Source organism: Cyanistes caeruleus, chromosome 7, assembly GCF_971803275.1.
Source record: "Cyanistes caeruleus chromosome 7, bCyaCae1.hap1.1, whole genome shotgun sequence".
Classification (NCBI taxonomy): domain Eukaryota; kingdom Metazoa; phylum Chordata; class Aves; order Passeriformes; family Paridae; genus Cyanistes; species Cyanistes caeruleus.
Genome location: NC_141707.1, coordinates 23,386,586 through 23,411,116, shown reverse-complemented (window position 1 = coordinate 23,411,116; position 24,531 = coordinate 23,386,586). Strand labels below are relative to the sequence as shown.

The 24,531-nt window shown below is 36.2% G+C and overlaps 2 protein-coding genes and 1 long non-coding RNA gene across 4 annotated transcripts in view; 2 read left to right on the top strand and 1 right to left on the bottom strand.

The window, feature by feature from the left end:
* LOC111932142 (uncharacterized) overlaps positions 1–8,955 on the top strand; it is a 100,509-nt gene extending 91,554 nt beyond the window's left edge. For both annotated transcript variants that reach the window (XR_015288972.1, XR_015288973.1), the window contains exons 4-6: positions 7,678–7,816; positions 8,095–8,215; positions 8,877–8,955. This is a non-coding gene — a long non-coding RNA (uncharacterized LOC111932142). The remainder of the gene's footprint in view (positions 1–7,677; positions 7,817–8,094; positions 8,216–8,876) is intronic.
* LOC111932130 (sodium channel protein type 2 subunit alpha-like) overlaps positions 1–10,502 on the bottom strand; it is a 69,083-nt gene extending 58,581 nt beyond the window's left edge. Inside the window, exons 1-3 of the mRNA XM_086896812.1 lie at positions 10,217–10,502; positions 1,887–2,149; positions 1,057–1,310 (exon numbers count right to left, since the gene is read on the bottom strand). The gene's annotated coding sequence lies outside the window, so the exon portion shown is untranslated. The remainder of the gene's footprint in view (positions 1–1,056; positions 1,311–1,886; positions 2,150–10,216) is intronic.
* Positions 10,503–18,621: 8,119 nt separating this feature from the next.
* Positions 18,622–24,531, top strand: part of SCN2A (sodium voltage-gated channel alpha subunit 2) — a 73,712-nt gene continuing 67,802 nt past the window's right edge. Inside the window, exon 1 of the mRNA XM_086898119.1 lies at positions 18,622–19,006. The gene's annotated coding sequence lies outside the window, so the exon portion shown is untranslated. The remainder of the gene's footprint in view (positions 19,007–24,531) is intronic.

Here is a 24,531-nt window from a genome sequence, read left to right as displayed (position 1 = left end):
TGGTAACTCACATAGGCTGAAACCTGGCCAAAGAACAGTAAATGTAGTAAAAGCTTCAGGTGCTTCAGGGGTATTGCATGAAATTTTATTTCATGTTCTCACTGATGACTTGAAATTAGGTGTGAAAGTACATTAACTAAACCTTAAAAACCCCAACCTCAGCAAAAGAGAACACTATCAGACTTTGGAAATCTGTGTAGAATACATTACATGAGGTTCTGTCTGATTGGTGAAAGACTAGGCAGATGGGAAAACACTCAAAACAGATTAGATTACAGACTGGAAGCAATTTCAGACCTGTCTGAAAGATCCAGAAGCTGCTTCTTGGGAAAATATTGTTGGACACTACTCCCTCTCACCAGACATTGCTAAGGATAGCCTTTCCCTCACTTATTTGTCTCTTTGTGCCCATTGCCATTCCAGTCACCCCTTTCCTTCCTTCAACCTCTCTCCAACATTTACTTTCAAATTAATTTGTTCTTATTTTTTATTTCAGTTCTTAGTAATCAAAAATTCAGTTATGTAAAGGGATAAACCTGAATTCCTCAGATATCTATCTGCAAGTTGTAGAACTCCCAAAATAAATTATCTGACCCAACCACGACAATCTTATAGATAAAATTGACCAAAACCTCTAGGAATTCTTTAAAAGTTAACCTGCCTTGTATTTTCATTAACACCATGAGTTGCCTCTGAGAATGGGGAAAAAGAGATCAAGTGTCAACACTTGAAGTATTGGAGAAACCTAAAGAAGGACAAATGAAGACCATATGCAATTGAAGAGGAAGAGGAAGGGTCTCTTTCTCAGTCCATCAACCTCATTGGAATATTGTACTCTAATCAACATCTTGCAAATACCTTCCAATATAAGAGTTCCTAAAATTCTAAAGAAAAGTAGCTCCAATATAAGTAACACAGATTTCTACAGCTGGACCTCATAGAAGTGTTTTTATCATTTTTTCACTGGTATTTTAGTGAAGATATGTAGCAGAATATCAACTAGCCATCTTTTGCAGTGAAACATTATTTCTGGCTGAGAAGAAAAGACAGTCTTACCTTTATTTTTCTAAGAAATGCCAAATCTCAGAATTTAACCTCTGCATCTTTTGCTAATGTGAAAAGAAAAAGACTGCATTTCTAGCAGAAAATGAATTGGTAAGGAAGGCTTCTCCTCGAGACCTGAAGCTTCTTCAAGACTGCAGTTCCTTCAAGCCTCTCTCATTCTTTGTTCCTACGTCCAAAGCTTATCAAAAATTAATTTCCGTAGACAAGGGTAAGTCTACATATCCACATAGACATATTTTTCCAACCTAGGAGCAGTGAGAAATAAGAAAAACAATTGAAAATTAGTTATTTCACAAAATCTAATACAGGACAAAAATACATTTAAAAATATTCTTTAAGTGTGCTTTTCAAAGACTCCACCTCATCTTTTATCTGCTTGCTTTCACTAGAAGGGAAAAATGGGTCTTGTTGGAATGACTGCATCACTAGTACAGCCTTTGGTAGACATGGGGTAAGACATGGTAGACAGTAATTCCCAGACTAACAGAAGTGTTCTCACCTGGGGAACTGAACAGTGTATCATTAATCCCAATAGATCTGCTGTCCTTAAGCAGGCATGGAAGCTAATTAACTCTATATTTGCATGAACATATGGGTACTTCTTCAAGTTATCTATCATAGAGATATTTGGTACTAATGCTTTTCTTTGTGCAACAAAATTTTTCTTCCCTGCCAAGGAATATAACATCATAAAAACACTTATTCTTCAGGTACTTCAGTATATATTACTTGCATCATTACAAGAGCTGGCCAAAAGTTGGCCATGTCTTTCTCAGCCTTTAATGGGTATCCAGTTCTTTAAATTTAAATAATCTACTTACATCTTACACATATTAGTCTTCAGCCATTGAGATTCAGATGAGCAGTCTTTGAGACATTTATTCTCATTTGGATATCTCATCTAGATATATTTCTGGCTTTTATTTTTTATTTTTTTTTTTACTGTTTAATGTTGTTATTTTGCTTTTACTTCTAGAGAAGAAAAGAAGACATCCCTCTCTTTTAGGTCTCTGCTCTTGCCAAAGCAGCTCTTAATAATACTTTTCTCCAAATACAGTGAGAATGAACAGCCACTGTAGAAACTCTGTAGGTAAAATAAAGAAAATCTGAGTAGACACAGATCAGGTCAGAGAAAACACAAAAGGTGGGAAAACAAAAAGTGAAATCTTTCTCTTAGACCACTGCTCCTCTTACTCTTAAAGAAAGAGGATCTCCAAATACTTCAAGTACAGAGAATGTGCTTCAAAAACTAACCTAAAATTTGCCTAGTACTATTTCCTATCAATCTAGAATTGTATTTTCCCAAATATACAATAAGTGGTAACATAATTAGACTTCCATTGTTTCATAATGTAACATAAACTCATCCCAGTGATGGCTAAGAACAAATTCTTTCAGTTCCTCGGTCATTTTGAGCGAAGCACTGATTCAGTACATTTTGCTGTGGTGACTCACTACTGGAGAGGCTCCACTGAAGACATGTGAAAGCTGTGTTTCCAGTACTGACCTCAGGGAATCATGACTCTGCCACCATTGATACTTATCCACCAATGCATATTTTACACTGAATGCAGCTTTCCCTGGGGGTACAGATGGGACTTTCCCATCCCTTTGACTGTTGGGTGCATCTGGATTCTGCCTCTCAAGCAGCACTGTGGCTGAGATTTGATCTCATGGTCAGATACAGCAAAATGTTTAAGTGCTTTTGCTCACAAGTTTCAAAATAATATGAAAGGGATTCTAAAAATTCCTAATAAAAGAACAATCACTAATACTAAACATTCATATGACAAATTTTTTCCAAAAAGGAAGTGTAACTTCTCTCCAGTTGTAAAATATCTGCTAGTGTGCAAACTGTTGAGGAATTCATCTTTAATATGAGAATTACTAATAACACTAGAAGACTAGATAATTTTAACAAATCTGTATTTTGAATTAAAGGGCAGAGAGCCCTTTTTCATATATAACCCAAATCTTGTCTCTACCTCTATGCATCATGGAAGTATAAGTGGTAATTACAGCAAAACTTGAAGGAAGCAGGTTGGCTGAATTGTGTGTCCTTTGTCTTGAATTTATAGTAGACCTACGCTATGTCAGTGTAATTTCATTACAGGATTTCAACCAATATCTAATCTCATATAGTTTTTAACATATTTTTTTTTCTGTATAATTTGCAATACACTAAAAAAACAAGAAGAAGAAGAAGAGGAGGAAACCAGCCCAACAAATAAATAAAGAAAACATACCCAAAACCCAACCAAACAAAAAAAACTCCAAGCAAATTAAAAAAAAAACAAACCCCAAACCTCTAGGGGTTTTTTTCTTGATTTAATATCCTTGGTTCTCACTCCAATACCAGAAATTTTCATGGATGGGTCCAGATTACACAGTTTTACTGTAGCTGAAAGTGATGATAGAATATTATTTTGGCTGATAATTTGTTGACCAAAATATTTTTATTTAGGGCAGCTTATCTTAATTCATATTCCAAGAATTAAGCACAGGTAAAATCTCAGGCCTAGTCAGAGGTGATTCCTGATGGATAGATTACATAGATTCTTTCATTTAAGGCTCTTTCCTGAAGTCTTCTGCATATATGGCATAAGCATTTAATCTAAAACTGGTTAGAAAAGATTTAAATTCTGAGACATGATATTGCTTCAAAGAAATGTTATAAACTATATCCTCATGCTCTTCAGTTCCCTTACAATATAATGATAAACTGGAAAATAAAGGAATGGGGTTATTCAAAATGAGATTTTCTTAGAAGACCATTACAGGACAATATGCCAGTGATGGTGCCACCTAAGTGAAATCCCATGTTAGAGGCAAATGCAATGAACAGAATTGTGGGCAGCTGTATGGATATCTGGTGTTGAGCAATTATAAAAGTGTTAACCCAGTTCTAGATTAACAAGAAAAAGAGTTATCCACAAAATTAATCGTCCAAATTAAACAAATTCCTAATACTTTGCGTATTCAAAATTTAAATGTGCTGACAGTTGAAACACTGGTACATATAACAGTATCCACAGGAAAAATGTTAAAGAAGTTACAATAAAACATCAGTGAGCAATATCTAAATACATCACAATATTGATTTTGTTGTATAAAAGAAATAGAAAGCTCTGTTTGTAAAGTAGTACTCCTTTCTAAATTTTTATAGGGAAACTTACGAAAATGCACTTGCAACAGAAAACACGGTTTATGAATTTAAGAAAAACAAACTAAACTTGGGAAATTAATTGACTCATTAAGAACTATGCAGCTGAAACACTTCTAGACTCACTACGCCACAGAAACAAGTCGATACAAAATATGAAAGAATAAACTTCATGTAACACAAGATTCATTGATTGTATTTGGAATTTGACAGTTGTCTAGGAAACCACAGGAGGAAAATTGGACCTCCTGTTTGAGAGGCTTACACAGAGTCCTTGGCTGAATGCAATCGTTACTACACAAGAAAGAAAATGCACATAAAGTCAACACGAAAATAGAGTGCTTTATACCCAAGGTTTAACACAGCATATGAGAAATGTGCATGGATTTCTCCAAGGCATTTATTCAGGCGTCATGGAACTGTCTAATAAAATATAATCAAGCCTTAATTCTGGAATGTTTTCCAAGTGGAGTATGGAAGTATGACTTAGATCTCAGTCTCTATCTGCATGTAATAAATCTAAAGGTGCAAACCCTTTAAGTTACAACTTCTACCACCTCTCTAAAAGTTATCCCTTATAAAGTTGAAATTTCAGTATATTAACAAAATATTGTACTAATTAGAGGCCTATAGTTTTAAGTGATATATGCTATGGAATGATAGCTAGTGCTGTAGCAGCTGCTAGAATTCTAGTATTCTACCTATTCTAATAATAACTAAAGTAAATTGATATGTAGAAAATACATGGCAAGTAATATAAAATTGTGTTAGCAAAATCCTTTCAGGAAGACTCCTTTAATGCTCAGTTACAGCTTCACTCAATAGGTAGGAAAATCCTTCATAATACAGGTTGAATTTTATCCATATTGATTTTGGTCAGAACTTCTGTCTCAGGTCAGATTTCTTCATGCGAGCATTTTGGCTTTAAATATTAGTGACAGGCTTTTCTTTAGACATTTCATTTAAATGACAGTAAACATTAGGATTGCCCTCCTTCAGTTCAATCTGACCTTGGACTCTTGGGCCCTTTTGAAATTGCCTACTTATTTCTGTCATCAAGTTTACACAACTCAGACATAAAAATAACATTACTGATTGCCTTTCTACCTGTAAAGCCTGGTACTTCTGCTTTCATCTGTCATAAGTTTTGAAGATTATTGGGCTATTAAGTAAGAATAAACTTAAAGAAAATTTAAAAACATTCAAAGCTGTTTGCGATGAGGGGGATTTATTTTGCTCCTTGGTAAGGTGCAAGAGTCTAAGTTAGGTGTATACCTTCACTCATCATTTAAAAGTGTGACAAAGACAAATTCACATTCAGGTTTCCAAGACTGTCACATGTATATTTCAAATATTAATAAAAAGGGATAAAAATATTCTTGTATCAGAGTCTTGCTACAGTTGCACAGTTGTCCTCTGAGACTGGCTTTTGAGAAGGCAATGAGGCACATTCATTTAACATCTGAAAACTTTGTGTTTAGATGTATTTAAAACTGAACCAAGAAATTTAGGTTCCTATGAGTTTATTTTTAACCAACACAAATTTGGAATGCCTCAGTGTGTGTTCCAAACATTAAAAGATAGTCAATAATGCCTAAGAAAGGACAGAGTTTTCAGGATTTGCAAACCTAGGCAGGCAAGAAATTGGGACATGTGGGCCTGAATTCAGGCTACATGGATTCAAAAAATTTCTGCTTCTATTCCAGGACTACCAGGCAGTGAAAGGACACAATTTATGAGAAATGGTGACAGACTTTTCTTCAATTAATACAGTAGCCAGGCCACATAGTGCTTTGTTGTCCTACATAAAAGGAACTATTTTTCCCGTGAACATTTCATTTCCTGGTTGCCTTCATCTGCATTTCTATAGTGATTTTGAACACAAACTTATAACTTCCTAGAATCCTATATAATCATACATAATAATATTTTATGGTTAAGCAGATAAAGGAAGTTTCTTGCTTCACATTGTTCTTAAAATAAATTATGCTAAAAGACCATGAACACTGATCCCCTCTCACACCAAAAAGGAGGGTCTTAAAATTAAATAAGCAACATCTAATTTAAGTATAAATTATCTATAAATAGGAATTGCCTGCTGGATAAACTTATCCCAAGATCTTCCTGTTGTGTGGTTATAATGGGTATGTATGGTAAAGGGGATCACAGAACCAGTAGTGCTGATGCTCATCCCAGCCGTTTTCCTTACTGGAATCTGTGATATCCTCTCAGACTCACCGGTGTGCCTCATTACGTTCACTCAGGAAATCTTGGAAAGAAATATGAGGATGTCCCTGCTGCATCTCAGGGACAGGGAGTCAGCTGTATGTGCTCTTCAGCTGATCTATATGGTGTAACTTCAGCACCCATGAAACAGCAGCTTCCCTGAGCAGGTACAGCATGTATGCAATTGATATATCTGGCATGTGCCAGACCCAAGCATATGGACTATACACTCAATATATGCATATTCAAAATATGACCATTCGGTAAGGGTATATGACATCCAGAAGGCTGACCCAGAGAAGTAATAGGAAAAACAATTCCAGGTTGAACAAGGGACCTGTGCACATGGTAGCTCTGTGATTACCTAAGTAAAACTACTCAGTCATAAGATCAATAGCAATAAAAATTATTAACTAGACAAATATTTAATCTGATTAACACTTTCCTTAAGCTTATACATGTGAAAAATCCTCATCTCTTTAATTAAATATTAACTTTTTTAGTTGCATTTTTCACTGTAAAACATATTCTGTGATCTGTCTTAATTGATAGAGTAAATGAACAGTAATTTTTCATAATAAGATGTTACCAAGACTGGGGACCACATTAAAATTTAGTAACAATTTGAAATCACCATTTTGGGGTGGATTATCTGGTACTTTTTGTTTGAGATCTGGATCTTAGGGTTGTTTTTTTTTTTGCTGTTGTTGGTTTATTGTGTTTGTTTGTTTGTTTGTACTGTGAAGAAATAATCGGGGGTTGTGTAACGAAAAAATGAGAAACTGGATACTTTTGTGATGTAGAATTTAACTCGCTTACTCCTGTTTAGGATTACAGTGGTAGTACACACTTACTTACATGGTTACTCAAGAGCATATGCTGTACATAATCTATATTTATATTTTCAAGTATCACAGTCCCTGCCTGAGCTGCTCTTATCCCTATTCCCTCTGCTTTACCTCATCATAAGGCAAGGAAAGTCAAGCAATAACACTATCACAGTAATATACTGGGGATTCCAGCTGTTCATAAAGAAAATTTTGATGAAAGCAGATGAACAGGTTGTATGATGCCAGCTCCAGTATCAAGGTCCTATTGGTCAGTATCAGACTCAGACATGCCATTACAAGGTGCTTCACAGCTTTTAGTCAGGAATAGTGAATGTAAGGAGATGTAATGAATAATATCAGGTTTCCAGTTAAGAGGATGCCTTTTTCCTACAGGTGATTTTTATGGTGGTTGGCAGTTGATTTGATGGACTGATTGATACCACAGCTTAGAGGACATACATGTGTTCTGTAAGCAGCCTGAACTAGTGGGTATCAGTTTTACTGTGATGCTTTAAACCATTCATTTATTCAGGTAAGGATGAAAAAAACAGTATTTCTTGCAAATGGCAACAGTATATCTTACTGTTTAACAGCTGTAAGGTAAAAAAACAAAACAGAAGAGTTATACTGAGTGAAAAATAAGCTAACTAGAATTTCGTAAATTAAATTTCTAACTTCTAAATAGAATTTTGTGATAAAGAACAGAGTAAATGCCACTTTCTGAAACTTATTTACAATAATCATTGTCAGAATTCAGAAAACACACAAATAAAGTACCATATATCACAAACTTGCATTTATTCTCCTTAGGTTTAACTGAAGCAGAGTTCAAGCAATTCTTTTCCTTTGTCATCTTATGGCAAGAAGAGCATATAGATAAAAGGGGCCAAGATCAGTACTTCAGAGAACAAGGTCACAACCTGATTGCCTGGTACATAGATCTCTTTTAGTATCTGCTGTTCAATGATTCATCAAAAGTTGTGGGGCTGCAGTAATGTCATTAGTATATAGCATACACACAACAAATTATACTGGGCTGAAATGGGAGCAGCAGAAGGAAATGGATATCATCAGCCAGAAAGTTCCATCTTACATCCCACTATCCTTTTTTTTTCTTAAAAAATCCTTGCTCTTTTGATGGCAAATAAATTTCTCTCCATGCCTAATCTTCATAATGTAAAAGTTAACTCATCTAATGCCATCTGTGAAGAAAAAGAGATGAAAGCATAAAAGGTATCACCAGCATATTGATTAAACACACCCTACTTTTTATGCTTTCTTCTTTCCCTTGATAATTCCCACTCCAGGTAAGCTGATAATAAGGGGAAATGACCAAATTACCACTCTGACACTCTCAGAGGGCACAGGGAAGTTGTTTCATGTTCTTCATTGAAAATGTAAAATTGTCTTGCTTTGCTAACATCTAGTATTTACCTATACAGAACTTTGCAATACTGAGCTTTATTGGCACAGCTCAGAAAATCAGTATAGGGATCTAACATCTGCTCATTGAGGGAAAAATTGTAAACTGACGACACAAGCATAATTTCTGTAAATATCACGGCCTAATAAACAACATATCTGTTTAACAGGTGCTACGAGGCTTCAAATTACTGCAGCAGCTCACATTCCTGTCTTTAGAAACCTTCCATCCCAAAATGGAGATGTGCAAGAGAGAAAACATTAAATATTAAACTGTTAGAGTTTAAAAGTCCCTTTTGAAACTGTTATCTTACAAGTCAGTTATGAAAACGCAAACATGATACGTTTCTAAAACAAGCATCTTTATTAGTGATTCTTTATCTTGGAGTTAAACAAGGATACCCCAGGCACCATAAAGAATACAAATTAAAAACTTCTTTCTTTCACATCACTGCCTCAGGTACAGGCCTTGCTTGCTTCTCCGAATAACACCTGAGAGCCAATCCTGCTTTTTTTCTATATATATATATATGGATTGAGGTGGTGATGTGTAAACTGTGGGCTCCTTATTCTGCTGTATGGGCTTTTTTTGGCTTTTTTTTCCCCTAGTGCTTTCTTTTGGAATAATTTCCAAATCAATACTAACATAACATACGTATCTCTAATGTCTATGTGTATCTGTAGAACCACTAGTGAAAAAAAGAATTCACGTATTCAAGTGGTCTTCAGTAGATATTTTCCTTTCACCTTTAATAACTGACAGCTTTAATTATTATGATAACAATGAATGAGACAATAGATGAATGGACAATGAAATGAAGAAATATAGTAATTCTTGTGTTGATATCTTCAAACAGTCCTATTAAGAAGCATATATTAAGCTTGATACTAACGTTACAGACAAAATGTGAACTATACATTTGGTGTGGACCTCTGGTTAATTAACAGTTGGTGAGTCCATTCTCTCCTACACACAACCATGCAAAAAATGGCACAGAATGAAAATATGTCCCTATGTATTTTTACAAGATTTAGCTAATAAGGCAGTTTCTTCAAATGCCACATAAACAGCAGTAAAAACAATGTAGATTTTATCCCTGAATCATCAGAATCTGAGATGCTCAGAATCTTATGAGACCTTCTCTTCCCGAGTCTGAATATCACCAGATTTTTCTTCCTAGGAAACAAGGTCACTTCTATAAAATGCTTGGAATTAATGCTGTATATCATGATTATAAAATTATCTGATTTTGTGAGGAAGACTACTGCGTTACAACATCACATTCAGAGTAAGAGACCAGATATCGGATTTAACGGGGTTAAAAAGAAAAAAAAAAAAAAATCACACCATCATCACAATCTAGTCAGTACAAAATGGCTTTGAATTCCCCGTTCCATCTTTGATTCTACCTTAACAGCAAACCAGAGGGAAAAATCCAGTTCCAAAATGTGGAAAAGATCATGTTGCCATGACTGATGATAGGTAAAATTAAATGTTTTGCCAGCTTACCTGATTGAAAGAGAATGAAAAATCACTGCAAAGCCCAGCATCCAAAATTAATGTAATATGTGTCTCCTCCTGAAACAGTCCAGATTTCCATCCACAAAGCCTTACTAATTGATCGTAATTTCTGTATTCTCGGTGGAAAACACAGAGACCTTTCCAGAATCCTCTCTGCTTCTGCCTCCGCTTCCTGTTCTCAGTCACTCTGTGGTACCCAACATAGAGGAGAAAACAGCTTATTCTGCGGAGGGGGGCCGGGCAGGGGGATGCAGGGGGATGCAGGGGCGCAGTGACGAGCCCGCAGCACCTGACGTGGCAGCTCCACCTACCGGTGGCGATCCCGAGCGCGGCCCGCCGGCCTCCGCTGCCGCCCGGCTCCCGCCGCACCGCCGCCCGCGCCGGGCCCACAGAGCCGCGCCGAGCGCTGAACAGCCCTCCACAGCACCTTCTCCTTAAAATAATTCCGTCTAAAAACACGTGTCCGTGTACACTGAACAGAGCATTTGGTTTTAAACGTGCTGTTTCCTTTAAAATGCATGGGAACGGAGGAATGTGTAAATAACAGAGCGCAGACACTGACTGCCTCCCTAACTGGTGTATGAGGAACTTGCTAATTATCTTGATACTTTCTTATTCATTAAATACTACCACGTATTTTTGGCACTATGTTCGTGTCTTTCGAGTGTGTAAAATGTAGTATGCTTATGTAAAAAGCAAAGCTCAAAGTCTTTCCCTTAGACAGGCTTCCTGAGCATGTGCAGATTTATATCTGCTTACCTAGGATTCCTCTGGACATCCTGGGAAGAATTATTAGAGCAGCGGCTCCAGCACCACCTGCTCCATGGGCAGCAGCATGGGGTGAATATCATATTGTTTTGTCCTGCCTGGCTGTTTGAGGAGTGTTGTGTTTGCAGAAAGTGAGGTGTAGAAATGCTGAGCAGCGTCAGCAAGTGTGTGCAATATAATGACTCACGGCCTTAGGGTGGAGGCCACTGCGGATCCCACCTAATTGAAAATCAGGCTACAAGCTTTGTTCAGTCATGTGGGATTTAATAAACAAACATGATTCCACAAAACAAGAATAAATGAGTATAAGAAGCAATTAATATCTTGCTTTCTTGTAGCTCCTGCAGTTCCTTTAAATGCCTCTTCTGCAGAGCTTTAAACAGCCCCATTCTCTGTCCCCTGGTCACACAGTTTGATTTGGAAGCAAGAACCCCAGGGCAGCCAGCACATATCCACCTTGAGGGCCCCTACCAAGTCACAGCTGCACAAAGCAGTAGGAGTGGTGATTACTGCCTACAACTCATGTCCCATATCCCTCATATCAATAGATATCCCCTTTTCAGTTAGCTTAAAACCAAAAACATTTGTGCCAATTTGTGAGTAGTCCTTTAGATTTTAGCTACACTTGCTGTGTGCTTGACAGATATAAATACCAAATTCCAGAATCCAGTGGCAGGAAACAGAAATACATTTTCAGGGGATGTATGCATTCTGTATGTACAGAATAATCTCTGTGTACTAAGCAAAAGAGATGTACCCTCACCTTCAAAATGTTTGGGTTTTATTAATATGCAGCATAAAGGGACACTCCTGATCATACTGCTCACACTAGGCCCCCTGTTTGCTTCAAAGAGACTGAGTGTGGACATATACCACAGTCCTATAAAAAAAGTAAAAATAAAATCTCCTTTTTATTTTAATATTATAAACCTCCAGAAGTTGAGAAGGAACATATTTTTAATTAAAAAGTGTTCATTGTCTCTACAGCATACATTCTGCTTTCATGTGATTATGTTAATTTAGCAAACCCATGAATGATGAGAAGCTGGTGTCTGCATTTTAAATTTCTTGGGAACATATTTTTGAAAACACATCATATTTTGGAAATCAAACCAATCCTTGAAAAGGACTTTTATATGCTTACATTTATTTTATAATTTTTATAATTTTTAATATTAAAAAAAAATCTTAGGGATCTTTGGAAGTTTTATTTAGAAAGTCTTTATGTCATTGTCCAAAGGTAATCGTCATCATAATTAACATCAGAGTTAAAGGGGAGTAATACATCTTGAATCTGTTTCTCCTGGAAAAATAAAGAAATTTTAATCTAAATAACAAGCTATTTCAACTTTGTTAAAAATAAGAAGCATCGTCCTTTATACTAGCAGAAATTCCAACAGAATTTGGTATATGAAAAAGAGTTTTGAACCTGAGCTGGTTCAGAGATTTGATTCTTTGTCAAGTTTTATAAGAGTGTAGTGTTAGAATAGCTAATTTTTGTGAACTAATGTTCCACAAAATGGTTAGATTAATATTAAATTACTAGAGAACCCTCAGTGCTGCTTTTTCGTGGTAGCATCCTTATATTTATTGCAATCTTCTGTGATATGTCAGTTGGCACAATGACTATACTTAATGTATTTGCTTATACAAAGACAGTATTATCATAGGTGTAGGTGTGCTATTAGAGAAATGCTATGTCTTTAATATAACAGTTCAATTATCAATCTTCACACTAAAAGAAGAATCCAGAAAATCTAAGTTTTGTTTGTATAAATGCTCATGCCACACAAGGTCATTGTAAATGTTCATTTACAGAATCACAGAGTGGTTGTATTGGAAGGAACCTCTGGAAATCCTGTAAGCCAACCTCTCTGCTAAAGCAGGCTCACCTAGAGCAAGTTGCAGAATTACTTAAACCTGGATTTTGAATATCTCCAGGGAAGGAGGCTCCTCAGCCTTTCTAGGCACTCTGTTCCAGTGCTCTGTCACACTCAAAGTAAAGAAGGTGCTTCTCATATTCACATGGAACTTCCTGTGTCTCAGTTTTTGTTCACTGTCCCTTGTTCTGTCACTGGGCACAAATGGAAGTCATCTTCTTTGTCCTTAAGATATTGTATGCATTGATAAGATCCCCTCCCAGTCATCTCTTCTCCAGGCTAACCAGGCCCAGATCACACATAGCTCATGTATGGCCTATGTTCTTCTCTAATCATGTACAGACTCTGAATAATGTTCTTAAAAACTTTAAAATCTGTCAGTGGAACAACAGGGCACAAACAAATAGCTATATACATTTATAATATAAATGCATTGAACCATCTGTATGGAACAGCTCCCCTGAAAACCCTGAATTTTTAAATATGAAAATATAAAAACCCCTCTATATAGAATGTATATATGTGATACATAGTATATATACAAAATCTCTCTCCTCCCATTCCTCTGTCTCACTAGATTCCACTGCCAGACCTGAAAATCAGAAGTGGCCATTCAAAAGACAAAAACAAATAGGCTGCTTTGACAAAAGTAATTTATAACAATTCCAGCCAGACACTTGTTTTAATTTAAATTATGATTACAACTTTTAATGAATCATCACTGAAAGTTCAACTCAGAAATTACATTTAAAAATGTAATTTGAAAAGCCCTGACATTTCTAAATAATCTGTCTGGGAATCCTGCCCCAGGTGCAGTTTTGCTCCCAGTAAAGACTGAATAAATGCAAAGCTATCTAGTCATTTTTAACTGAACAGCTGAAATACAAATGTTGAAATACCTTAGTTCCAAAGAGAAAAAGAATTTTGAAGTGTTAAATATGAATGAATACAGCCCCTGTATGGGGTTTCATAAGGGCAGGCCCTGTACATAGCTCACATGTAAGTTTTCAGCAGTTAAGTCATCAACTTGTTTCAACATAAAATATTTTATTTTATTAATACAATTATTTTTTTACAAAAATTCTCCTTAGTAATTCTCAGGCACTTTTGTGAACTAACATACTTAAAGACACCAAGATATAAAACATATTATAACTATTCCTACAACTACTTACCAACATTACCTTTTGAAAGAGACCGAAAAAAAAATTGCACTATTTAGCTAAGTATAATGACATGACTTTAAGTTCAACACTGGCTGACATAAGTGTATAAATCTCTTCAGTTTCTTTTTTTTTTTTTTTTTCATTTTATCCCTTGTGTGTCAAATAAAAGAAACACCTGCTTTTAATAAATTTCGTACCAGCTACTAATGCATATTTATACGCCATAGACCTGACATAGTAGCTTTTCAACTAATAATCTGAACTGAGTAAGAAGAGACTATAGTATAAATTCATTTTGTTAGGCAACAAAACTGTAGAGATCAAGGGTGAAGAAATATTTTGTTATTCCTTGTAATGTCCAAAGAGCCCAGCCAGGACTAGGAAGCTATTGTTACAAGCACAATATGTTTACAGGACAGTGGACATATTCAAAAAGGATCTAACATATATATTCCAAGACCAATAAACAAAGATGAAATAAAAGCAATCAATTTCAGAGTGAACAAATACAATTTAAGGTAGGCAGATTTTAAGAGGTGGAGAAATGAATTAAATGATACCTCAGCAACAAGTGCACTAGTGTGCTCTCAGAGCTAGTAACAAAATCTAATAATGTTCTCCCAGGACACCTATAAACAGAGAGATTGCATTCATATGTTTTCATTCCATTTATTGCTACTGAGTCATGTGGTTTAATTGGTCAGATGAAGGGTAATCATCACTTGGAGAGAGGGGAGGTTTTGTTAAGCAAACCTCAAGTTATGATTTATTTATTTGCTAGTCTTTAAAAGCTGGAATGCCTAGAATAATTGCTCTGTTTAATAACATATTCTTGCCAAGCTGATTTTGCTTTAGAAAGTTTCTCTGCATCTCATAGTACATATAGCAGTTATCTGCACTAAAAATAGTGTCTTTATAACTAAACTCTAACTAAACTTTATAACTAAACTGTGAAAATATATTGCACTGAGAAAGATGACAAAACATTTCAAACAATTTACTCTAGCATGTTAAAGAAAAATAATTGTAACTTGATCTGCTTTTGTCCAAGAATGATAAGGATACAGAACATGTCAACTGTTTGCTGCACTGAATTGCAAAGTACAGGTGTACAATGTCACAGAGAGCAAAGATTGAAGTGATATGTTCTTTCTAAAACCATTGTACTTATTCCTTGTCAAAACTGTATCCAGCATTGGTCATTAAAAGGGACCAATGTGCTAGCCTCAGGCATTACTGGCTGTAAAGTTTGAAAATATTATAAATGTGATATAGAATAGTCTCTTCTTCAAAAGTAACTACCAAGACCAAAGAGTTTTCATTATGTAGAAAAATATTCAGAAATCTTTTAAATTCCAAAGCTTTTTTCTTCAGGCAGCAGTAAAATCTGGCAGCCTGCACTAATACACCTCAGATGCAAAGATTTTTGCAAAGATCAGAATGAGATGTAACAAAATTCAAAAATTGCTAATGATTAGAAGTCACCAAAGAAGTTTCTCTTAAAGTAACTGGAACTGGGAAGAGAATATACTTCATATTTAGAATAACATTAAAGTTCAGTTTCACTTCAATAAGTAATTTGCAGAAGTGACTCTCAGACATTAAAGGCAAGAATAATAGCCTTTGTGATTTCATAAGAACTAAACAAAAGCTAATAACTTCTGATTGAGATTAATTTATGTCTTTTAAAAAGATGACACATCAATAAACCACTGTTCAATCTGGAGACCTGTCTTTTGCCTTGGCAATTTACCGATTTAGGTCTAGAGTTTGAGACTTAAGAGATTTGTGAATTAAAAAAAAAAATGAAAAGAAAGAGTTCTACATATGTGAAACAGCTATTTCTTTCAGGCATGTAAACGACAGGCGTACATAAGTATCTGTTGGCCAGAATAGCTCCAAGCATTGTTCCTTAAGCTTAACATCCCATGCACTGTGGAAACTGGAGTTTGACCTTTTGCTCCATCTCTTCTGGGCAAATGTTTTTGCATGATTTAATAGAATGGTTATTTTTTATGCAGATGACTGTTAGCCATGCTCTAAGAGGCAAAGAGAAATTTCTGGTAGAAATGAGCTCTATCAGCATGGTTGAATAAGCAGAAAAATTCTTCCAGCTATCCTCGTTTTAGGACTTCGAAAAAAATCAGAAAATGAGTTTTGTTCAACGCATATTTGTTTTCATTCCTATGGAGTTCCTATAATTTCTATTAAAATGATTAATAAAACCATGAATAAATCATGTTTGTAGGTGGTTTTGGATAGGTTTAACAGATCTAGAATCAGCTCTGAGGGATTTTCTAGGATCTCTCTGGATCTCTTCTGAAATTTTCATGGAGAAACTCTTTACTTTCTCACAGGTGTGTAACTGTTTGAAAGTTTGTGCCACTTTGTGAAAAATCCAGTTTTTATGGGAAAATAAAAACTTAGAAAACTCCTGAGGATCTCAGCAGTTAAGTATATTGTCTTTTATTTACTATGGGAAAATAAAAACTTAGAAAACTCCTGAGGATCTCAGCAGTTAAGTCTATTGTCTTTTATTTACTGTGGCATTTCATTGTGATATATGTGAGATCTTATAATATCTCATTTTAATTGTACTTTTCACGGAAGATACAGAAAATCAAATCTCACTTTGACAATGAGTTTTACCTCTAAGATGTAATTGCTATATACATACAGATTATAGAAGTGAAAAGTGAGTAAAAGGATTAAGATTACAGAATAAAAGGTTCTCTGTGTGTATATTTTTTATAATGCAGATTAAATTAATGTTTATTACCAGTACATCTTTATCTACATTACTAGTCTCTTGCAAAGAATTACATATTAGTACTATGATAAGTTATAAAGATTCATAGAATTTTCAAATTTTTTTAACAGCTTTATCTCGCTTTTAATATTACAGATTTTATTAATTGAAATTATTTTATTTTTTTTTTTAGATAGCATAGTTCTTGGTTAGTTAATGAAGCTGAATTCACATAAAAACTTTTAAAAATACATATTCCAACGAAATTATAATTTTGTGAAAAATACATTCAAAAAGTGACTTTTTAATTAGGCTTTCAAATATCAGATTCAACGTTTTCGATCTCAACTATGCCTAAATGTATTAATGATGTTTTTTTGTATTTATACAAAGCTGTCAAAGTATATTCCCAGGTGTCTGGGGCTGCGTGGCCCGGCGGGGAGCGCGGGCGCTGAGGACAGAGTGGAGCCAGGCCGAGCTCCAGCACCGCGGACAGCGCCAGCTGACGGGAGCACCGGCGGCGCTTAGCAGGGAAACCCCTTTCAAGGATGAGTAGTTCTGTATATAGCAGTATTTTAAGGAAAAAAAATTCCTCAGAGCCAAACTAGAGCACATTTTTTGGTGAAAAAAGGATTTCTAAGATGCTCAGTCCATGCTCACACTATAGGTGTTTTGACCTACTATTATCACTGCTTGCACTATTTTAGTATTTTGGAGTCCTTTCAGGGTCCAAGATCCCATTGTAGGGCTTGAACAAGCATGAAAAAGGATCATTTTCCTGGGACACTCCAAGGCTTTGGGATAACCGTGATGAGTGGTTCAAGCTGACACAAATATCTGTCGTTACTCAAATGGACTGTCTCTTCAGCTACTCCCTTGTGCTGACAACACTGATTTTTGTGATGAGTTAGACCATGGATCCTAATTATAAAGTCCACGGTTTTCATCTAGATCCATTCCTAGTTAATTTTGCACTTTTTCCTCCCCCAGGCCCCATGTTTTGGTATGATTAAATTTTCCTCCACAGCTGAGAATTGCTGAGCCAACCCCACATGCAGGTGGCTGCTAGCTGTGTGATGTGACAGAGCAGGTGTACGTGATAGAAATAGAAGATAAAAGTAGAAACAGTCAGCTACACAGCATTCCAGTATAAGGTATCCTTTAGTAACACTAAATCCAACACTGCTATTATAGGAATTGTGCCTAGAGACAACTGGGGTGAGACAGTCAATTTGTACATTTGTCTTTTACAACTAATAGCATACAGAACACAAGAGATCAGCTCTAAGATGCTATAAAATGAAACGGAGCCTTGGATTAAAGTAGAACAGATCACCCTAAAAACTCTTTATTGAGTTTTAAAATATTTTATTACAATAAATGTACTTTAAATAACTAAGAATATTATAATAACGTAATGGTCCTGGCTACATCCAAGCATCCATTCCCTCTGTCTTACTTAACTTTTTTTCCCCTCTGGACTTTAATAAGCATATAAATGTCATTTGTGTTTTGCAGGATCAATAATCAAAGGAAAAAAACAGCACTCTTATTTTTTACCATTATGTAGTGGAGAATTCTGCATAAAGAATTACTTCTTTATTTCTAAACAGAATATGCATTAGTTCATAGTAAAATAAAGGTATTAGGCAGAACATCAAGTTTTCTGCAATTACATGTACATTGATGTACTCAAATCCTTACCTCACTGTAATTAAAAAGAAAAACAAATCATGTTGTGTACTCTATATGTCAAGGCAGTTTTCAAGCATTGGTGAGCAGTGCTCAGAGTTCCTGTATTTAAAGCTGTGTACTGGAGGCGCACAAGCTGTGCGGGCAGGGTGTGCGGGCTCCGGCGCGCTCGCTCTGCCAGGAGGTGGAGCCAGCACGGAATCCGCTGCCGCTTCGTTTCCTCCCTCTCCGCTCTCCCCCCTCCTTTTTTCCCCCACAACCAATTTTCTGATCGATGCTGGGATTCAAGGAATGAATCTCAGAACAGGAAGCAGGCGAAGAGACTACAGAATACTGCAGAGGTTCCTTTGTTGCTTTTATGGGGAGGTTCTTTATTTCTTTCCTTTTTCATTTCAGTGAAATCAAGAGTTTACAAGCTTCTTTGCCCAGGAACCTGTACCTGCAGTAGAAGGAGGCTCTCATCATCTATCTACAAGTGTATGGATATTTCTTATGCTATGATTTTTAATTCTCTTTCAATCAGGTAAGACAACCTTACATTTAATTAAAATGCTACAAACCAACAAATTTTAGCTGTTTTTTTACCAAGATTCCTCTCTTGTGGTGCCACACCTAGTTTTCAATTAATATTAATAGAGCAAGAGGAGAGGAAATAATAGCCATCTTTGCCACTGCATGGATTTTTCACAGCATTTAATTGGGTCTTAGCACAATAATGAAAAATAATGTTGCTCTTTGCAGGTTTCTGGTCCTATGTTTTTTAAGCTTGCATGTTTGTAATAACAATTACTTTTGAGTTTGTGTTTTTCATCTTAATTGTGGTAATTTGTTGCTGTTGTTTTAAGGTGGTCATCCACAAGTGTTTTCTTTTTCTACTGGAGGCTATATTGGTCCTGTATTCTGAATATAAATTGGAGTGTGTTTTAAAGCACAAAACTGCAACCGTGGGATTGCACAATTTTGATGCAGAGATGTACTGTTGCTTCTTTATAGCATTTTCAGTGTGAGGCTCTCTTTACTTCCTAAATTCATCATTTTTTTTTTTCTGTGAGGCATAGGAGATTTATAGGATTCTCCCCTCCCTCATCTCCCAAAACAGCCTCTCCCTGATGGAAGACAGAATGGAGGACTTGTCTGTGACTAAACATGGTTTTGCATTGCTGCATATACCATATGAAACACATATGTTTTGTGAATTGTTTTATATATATAAGAATGAAATTTTTATTTAGAAACTTCATTCCATATTGCATGAGAGAGAAAAAAATATTCCTTTCATTATTTTTTTAGAAGCATGATACCCACTGGGAGAGACAGCAGAATGACTCAGGAGGTGGGAAGCTCATGCAGCACCCCCTGACTCTTTTTTCAAACCTTCTGGTCTTTTTTCTTACCTTCTCTTAATACACCAAGAATGGTTTTGGTTGGAAAAACCAACACAGAAATGCAGTGACTTACAAAGTCATAGATCAGAGAAGGGGTTCAGTAACCAGTTTGTGGAAAAAACAGAGAATGTGCAATCATTTTTTTTCCTGTTGCTTTCTATTATAAGGTGGTAAGTAGCACTTCATCAAAATTTTCACACACCTGTGTAAAGGCAAACTTTTTTCTTTTTGTGGTGATTACTGAAGCAACAGAAAATTGCCTGTTGGGATTTGAATGCTTGATGCTGTGTTGGCTTTAGATGATTCCATAGATACAAGTGAAACAAGAAGGTTCACTCACATTCTCGCCATCTCTGCAGGTTGCCTGCTTAGCTGCATTTTTCTGATCGATGTTTTCAATATGCATACCTGGTTATGGCTGAGCCACTGCAACATCTGAAAGGTCTCTTCACTAGATGGTATAGGTTCCTTCATTATTGAACAGATCTGGAGAAATGATGAATGATCATGTTCAAATGATCTGCAATTCCCTCTGGTGATGAATGCATTAAATAAATGATGCTCTCATATGTCTATAGGCCCCACTTCAACAACAAACAGACATGTCAATGGGATGACTCACATTCTCAATATTAGGCAAGTGGATAAATACCTGGCTCTGTTCTCTTGATTTTTAGACTGCAACAATTTTCAGAGAAAAAATATCTGTAATCACAGAAATTTTTCAGTATTCATAAAATGCTGTTAGTAGGTCAAATGGGCATGTATCTTCAAAGGCAGTCTTTAGATTAACACTTCTGCTTAAAAAATAAGATCAGTTGAGATATTATAGCCCTTAAAGGAAATTATTGAAGCAGAATTCTTACAGATTTTGAGTATATTTATTGTGAACATTAGGTCTTGGGAAATAGAGTCATATAAATGGCTGTATCATATCAAAGCATGATCCAGTTACCTCTCACTAGGAATAAAGTTGGGTATTTCTGAAGAGTTCAAGCAAAACTTGACCCTAAGAGAAAGCTGACTCTCCCTATGTTGTGAGAAACTTAAGTATAGGGGCTATTAAAGCTTTCTTGTTATTTTTGAGTACTGAATTACTCTCATTGAAGTGTACATCATACTCATATAAGCATTAGATCTCAACAGCAGAGACTGGTGTACCCACCCTGCAGCAAGAGCCCAGCATCGGTTATGCTGTCAGTGCTGCTTCCTTGATTTCATCTCAGACCTTGATGAATAGATTTTTGTGGTCACTACCTGCAGCCCTGCTCCACCCCCAGGTAGCCCTAAAAACTCTCCCACCAAAGGGATGGAGAGGACACTGAAATCCAATATAGTCTATCTGCTTGACTCATACCTGGTAGCAAGAAATGCAATCGTAATCCTGTTATGCACTCAGCTCTTGGCTGGAGCATGAAAAATCTCAAGCAAGATTTTGACTGTGTTGCTTCCAATGTTTTAAGGCCATAGACATGCTCCTACCAGCTTCTCCAAACCCGTGTGGACCCTTTGCAGCTGCAGACCCTGGCCCTGAGTGGAAGTGGGCTCTTGCCAATCAGAGCTCTCTCTCTTTGCCCTCAGTCCCAGCTTGCCAAGCAGGCATCAGGAATCCCAGGGCCTCCTTTCTAGAGGCTTCCTGAAGTCACTCGAATAAATCCATTTCTTGTTCCTTCTCTCATCTCATGAATATCCACCTTAGAAATATCTTAGAAATGCTGTGTGAGAAGACATTTCTGCCAATGGTCACTTGTATCTCCTGTTCCTCTGTTAATTTCTTTGAAAGACAAATAATGCACCTCATTTCTCAGAGGTGGTAAGGAGGAGAGGCAAATGATGTTGTGAATTACTAAAAGCCTTAAGGATTTAAAAAAAAAAAAAAAAAAAAGCTGAGGAAATTAATCATTCTGTACTTAATGCATACTTGGGAAAATATGTTGTAAAGAATATTTGGGACCAAAATACTGACAGAGGACAATTTAAAGAAACATTGAATAACTATATTCACACTCTTCAGTTCAAATTCCGAGTTTGCAACTTTACCTCTCTTATTTTGCTTCTGAACCTACTATCATTCCTTTTCTGACCCTTACCTCCAACTGAAGTTCAGCTGCTTTCTCTGACTGCTTTGGGACCAGCAGAAGGGCTTTGCTTCCTCTCCTGCTTTCAGTGTTGGGTGCCTCAGCACTTCTTAGTATTAACTGCACTGAAGGGGCTGCTAAAGTAGAAACACAGGCAACACATGGCAGCTCTCTAAGTATTTATTACAAGCTGATAAGAAGCTTTTTCTGAGCATATCTAGAAATTATTTTAGAGAAGTGTTGAATGGCCAGATTTCAATAAATTTAAACAGGAGCAACAAGACTCAAACTTGTATATTGCCTGAGCATCCTACTTTACACAATCCATTTTTGTAGTAGAAGTTCTCAAAAAAACTGGCTGGAAATACATTTTAATGCTGCAGTATTACCACCATACTTATTAAAGAAACACAAAACCAGTTTTTAATCTCCCTATTAAAAAACCCAACAACAGGGATTCATCATTTTTGACTGTTGTTTTTTAAACTTGTAGATTAGGGAAATAATATTGTAAAACTTTTCCCAATAAGCAGACAAAAAATGTATTTTTCTATTAAATGGTGAGGTTTTTGTTGTTATAAGCATTCAAACTGAAAGAGGATACATGAATCTGCATTGTGAAGATATTTTCTTTCCAATTTCACTGAAAGAACTATCTCACCTTTTATAGTGCTATTAAAGAAATGTCTCAACAACTAATATTTGGCAAAGCTGAAAGCATTTTGAAGTGATTCACATGATGGAAACATTAAACAAAATTCTGTTGGTGTTCATCCTATATGGAAAAAAAGTTGAAAAATAAAAGATTAGCAATAACTTATTTTTATGTCTCTTGAGCCAAAGTCCAGTGGTTGTTCTATGTGAAATTTTCTTAGGCCTTGAGTTGTGATCCTACTTTCTGCTTGATTCTTTGCTTGGTTTCCACAGATGAAATGTACCTAATTGTAGCTAATGCAGGATCTTTCTGGAGATCCTCACAGGTGGTTGCCATTATGCATTAAAAATGCAAACTTCCTCATACAAGAAAGAGGATCATGTTCAATAAGATAATGATTGCTCCATGCAGGGTGCAGCTACCTTACCTGAACAAACTGATAACAAATAGCATGAGGAGGCATGCATTTTAAGATGATGGATGTCCAGGTTTTGAACGTACAGCAAGTGGTCTTCTGGTGTGGCCTTGTCATATGAGAGGGGTTGTCTGGGTTTTATGCCATAAGGTGCCGATTTTCTGGTCTTAAATGGAGTTGTAACATACAGGTTTTGAGTTATTCAGACATCAAACCACCTGCTCTAGCCAAAATATTGGGTACTGTTCAACACTGCAGTAAAAAGCAGGATGTGGCAGCATGTCCAGCCAGCCTTCAGCTTAGGTTTCAAAGGCAGCATCTCTGCTGTATGGAACTGTACAAGCCTACCTGATTATTTTGGCCTTCTAACTTCTGACTCCATAGCTTTCTGGTCACTGACACTGAGGTAACTCAGTTAAAGCTACAATGTTTCCCCATCTACCATTGTCCTTCCTCTTGCAGCAGGGTGAGTGCTGCTTTAGTTGAATTATTACCAGCAGGCTTTCAGAGTGGGGCAGAAACAGTCTTTCTATCTGAATGGGAGGTAATTATACATTTATTTTTTTTTTTCCTATATCATCTTCACCATGTCTCACCATCCCCAGTGTAACTGCAAAATTCTCCACAGACTTTGACCCCAATGTAGTTTTGTTTGATGATAAATATAAATGACTCACTTTGAAATAAGGAGTCTGACTCAAGTTCTCTAAAGCAATACACTGTGTTCTAGACTCACCCGTTTGTCTCAGTAGGATAACAGATATATTAGGAGCTGGATTCCATAAATGTATACAAAATGGAGACAGATACATGCAAAAAAAATGACAATCTGCAATCTCAAGAAAAACAATGGCCAGAGTTTAATGAATCATAAACTGGGGAGCAAGGTTAGAGACAAACGTCCTTTGCCTAGACCCTGGGATCTGAATTTGCTGCTTAAAAATGAATTCCATAAACAGGTGCCAGAACCTGAGTATCTAAACAAACCATGTGCTTATAGGCAAGTAAAGAGCGAATTTCTAAACAAACACAATAATGAAACAAGGACTCTGCCCAGGATAGCTGAAACTTGACAGCCTATCTCTAAGTATGTTAATTTTATTTTGTGTATAAGTAAACGTTTGTACCAAAGGCAAACCAGTGGAAAATCCTACTTCTTGGGCCACAAGGCAAGCTTTGTTAGATAAGTCTTCCCTCCTGGAAGTCTCTGGCAAAGTTATTTTAACTGGCACTCTAGCATGCAAGGTTGTATCCAAAGAGTTTAACAGGTGTATTTGTAGAGTGTGTGAACTCCATGCGTTTTCTCTTTGCTGAAAGTCAATAATGCAACCATGGAAACGAAAAGATAAGTACTGACACCAGGCAAGATGAAAAAATCTTCCATCTGTAGTTGTGTTAACCTGAAAGCAGACACGGGGCAAACACTGCATGATTGTTTGCAGATTGAGACTTTGGTGATGGCTGCATAAACACCCTGTGCAAATGCGTTCACACAGGTTAGATTTTTCAGTGCAG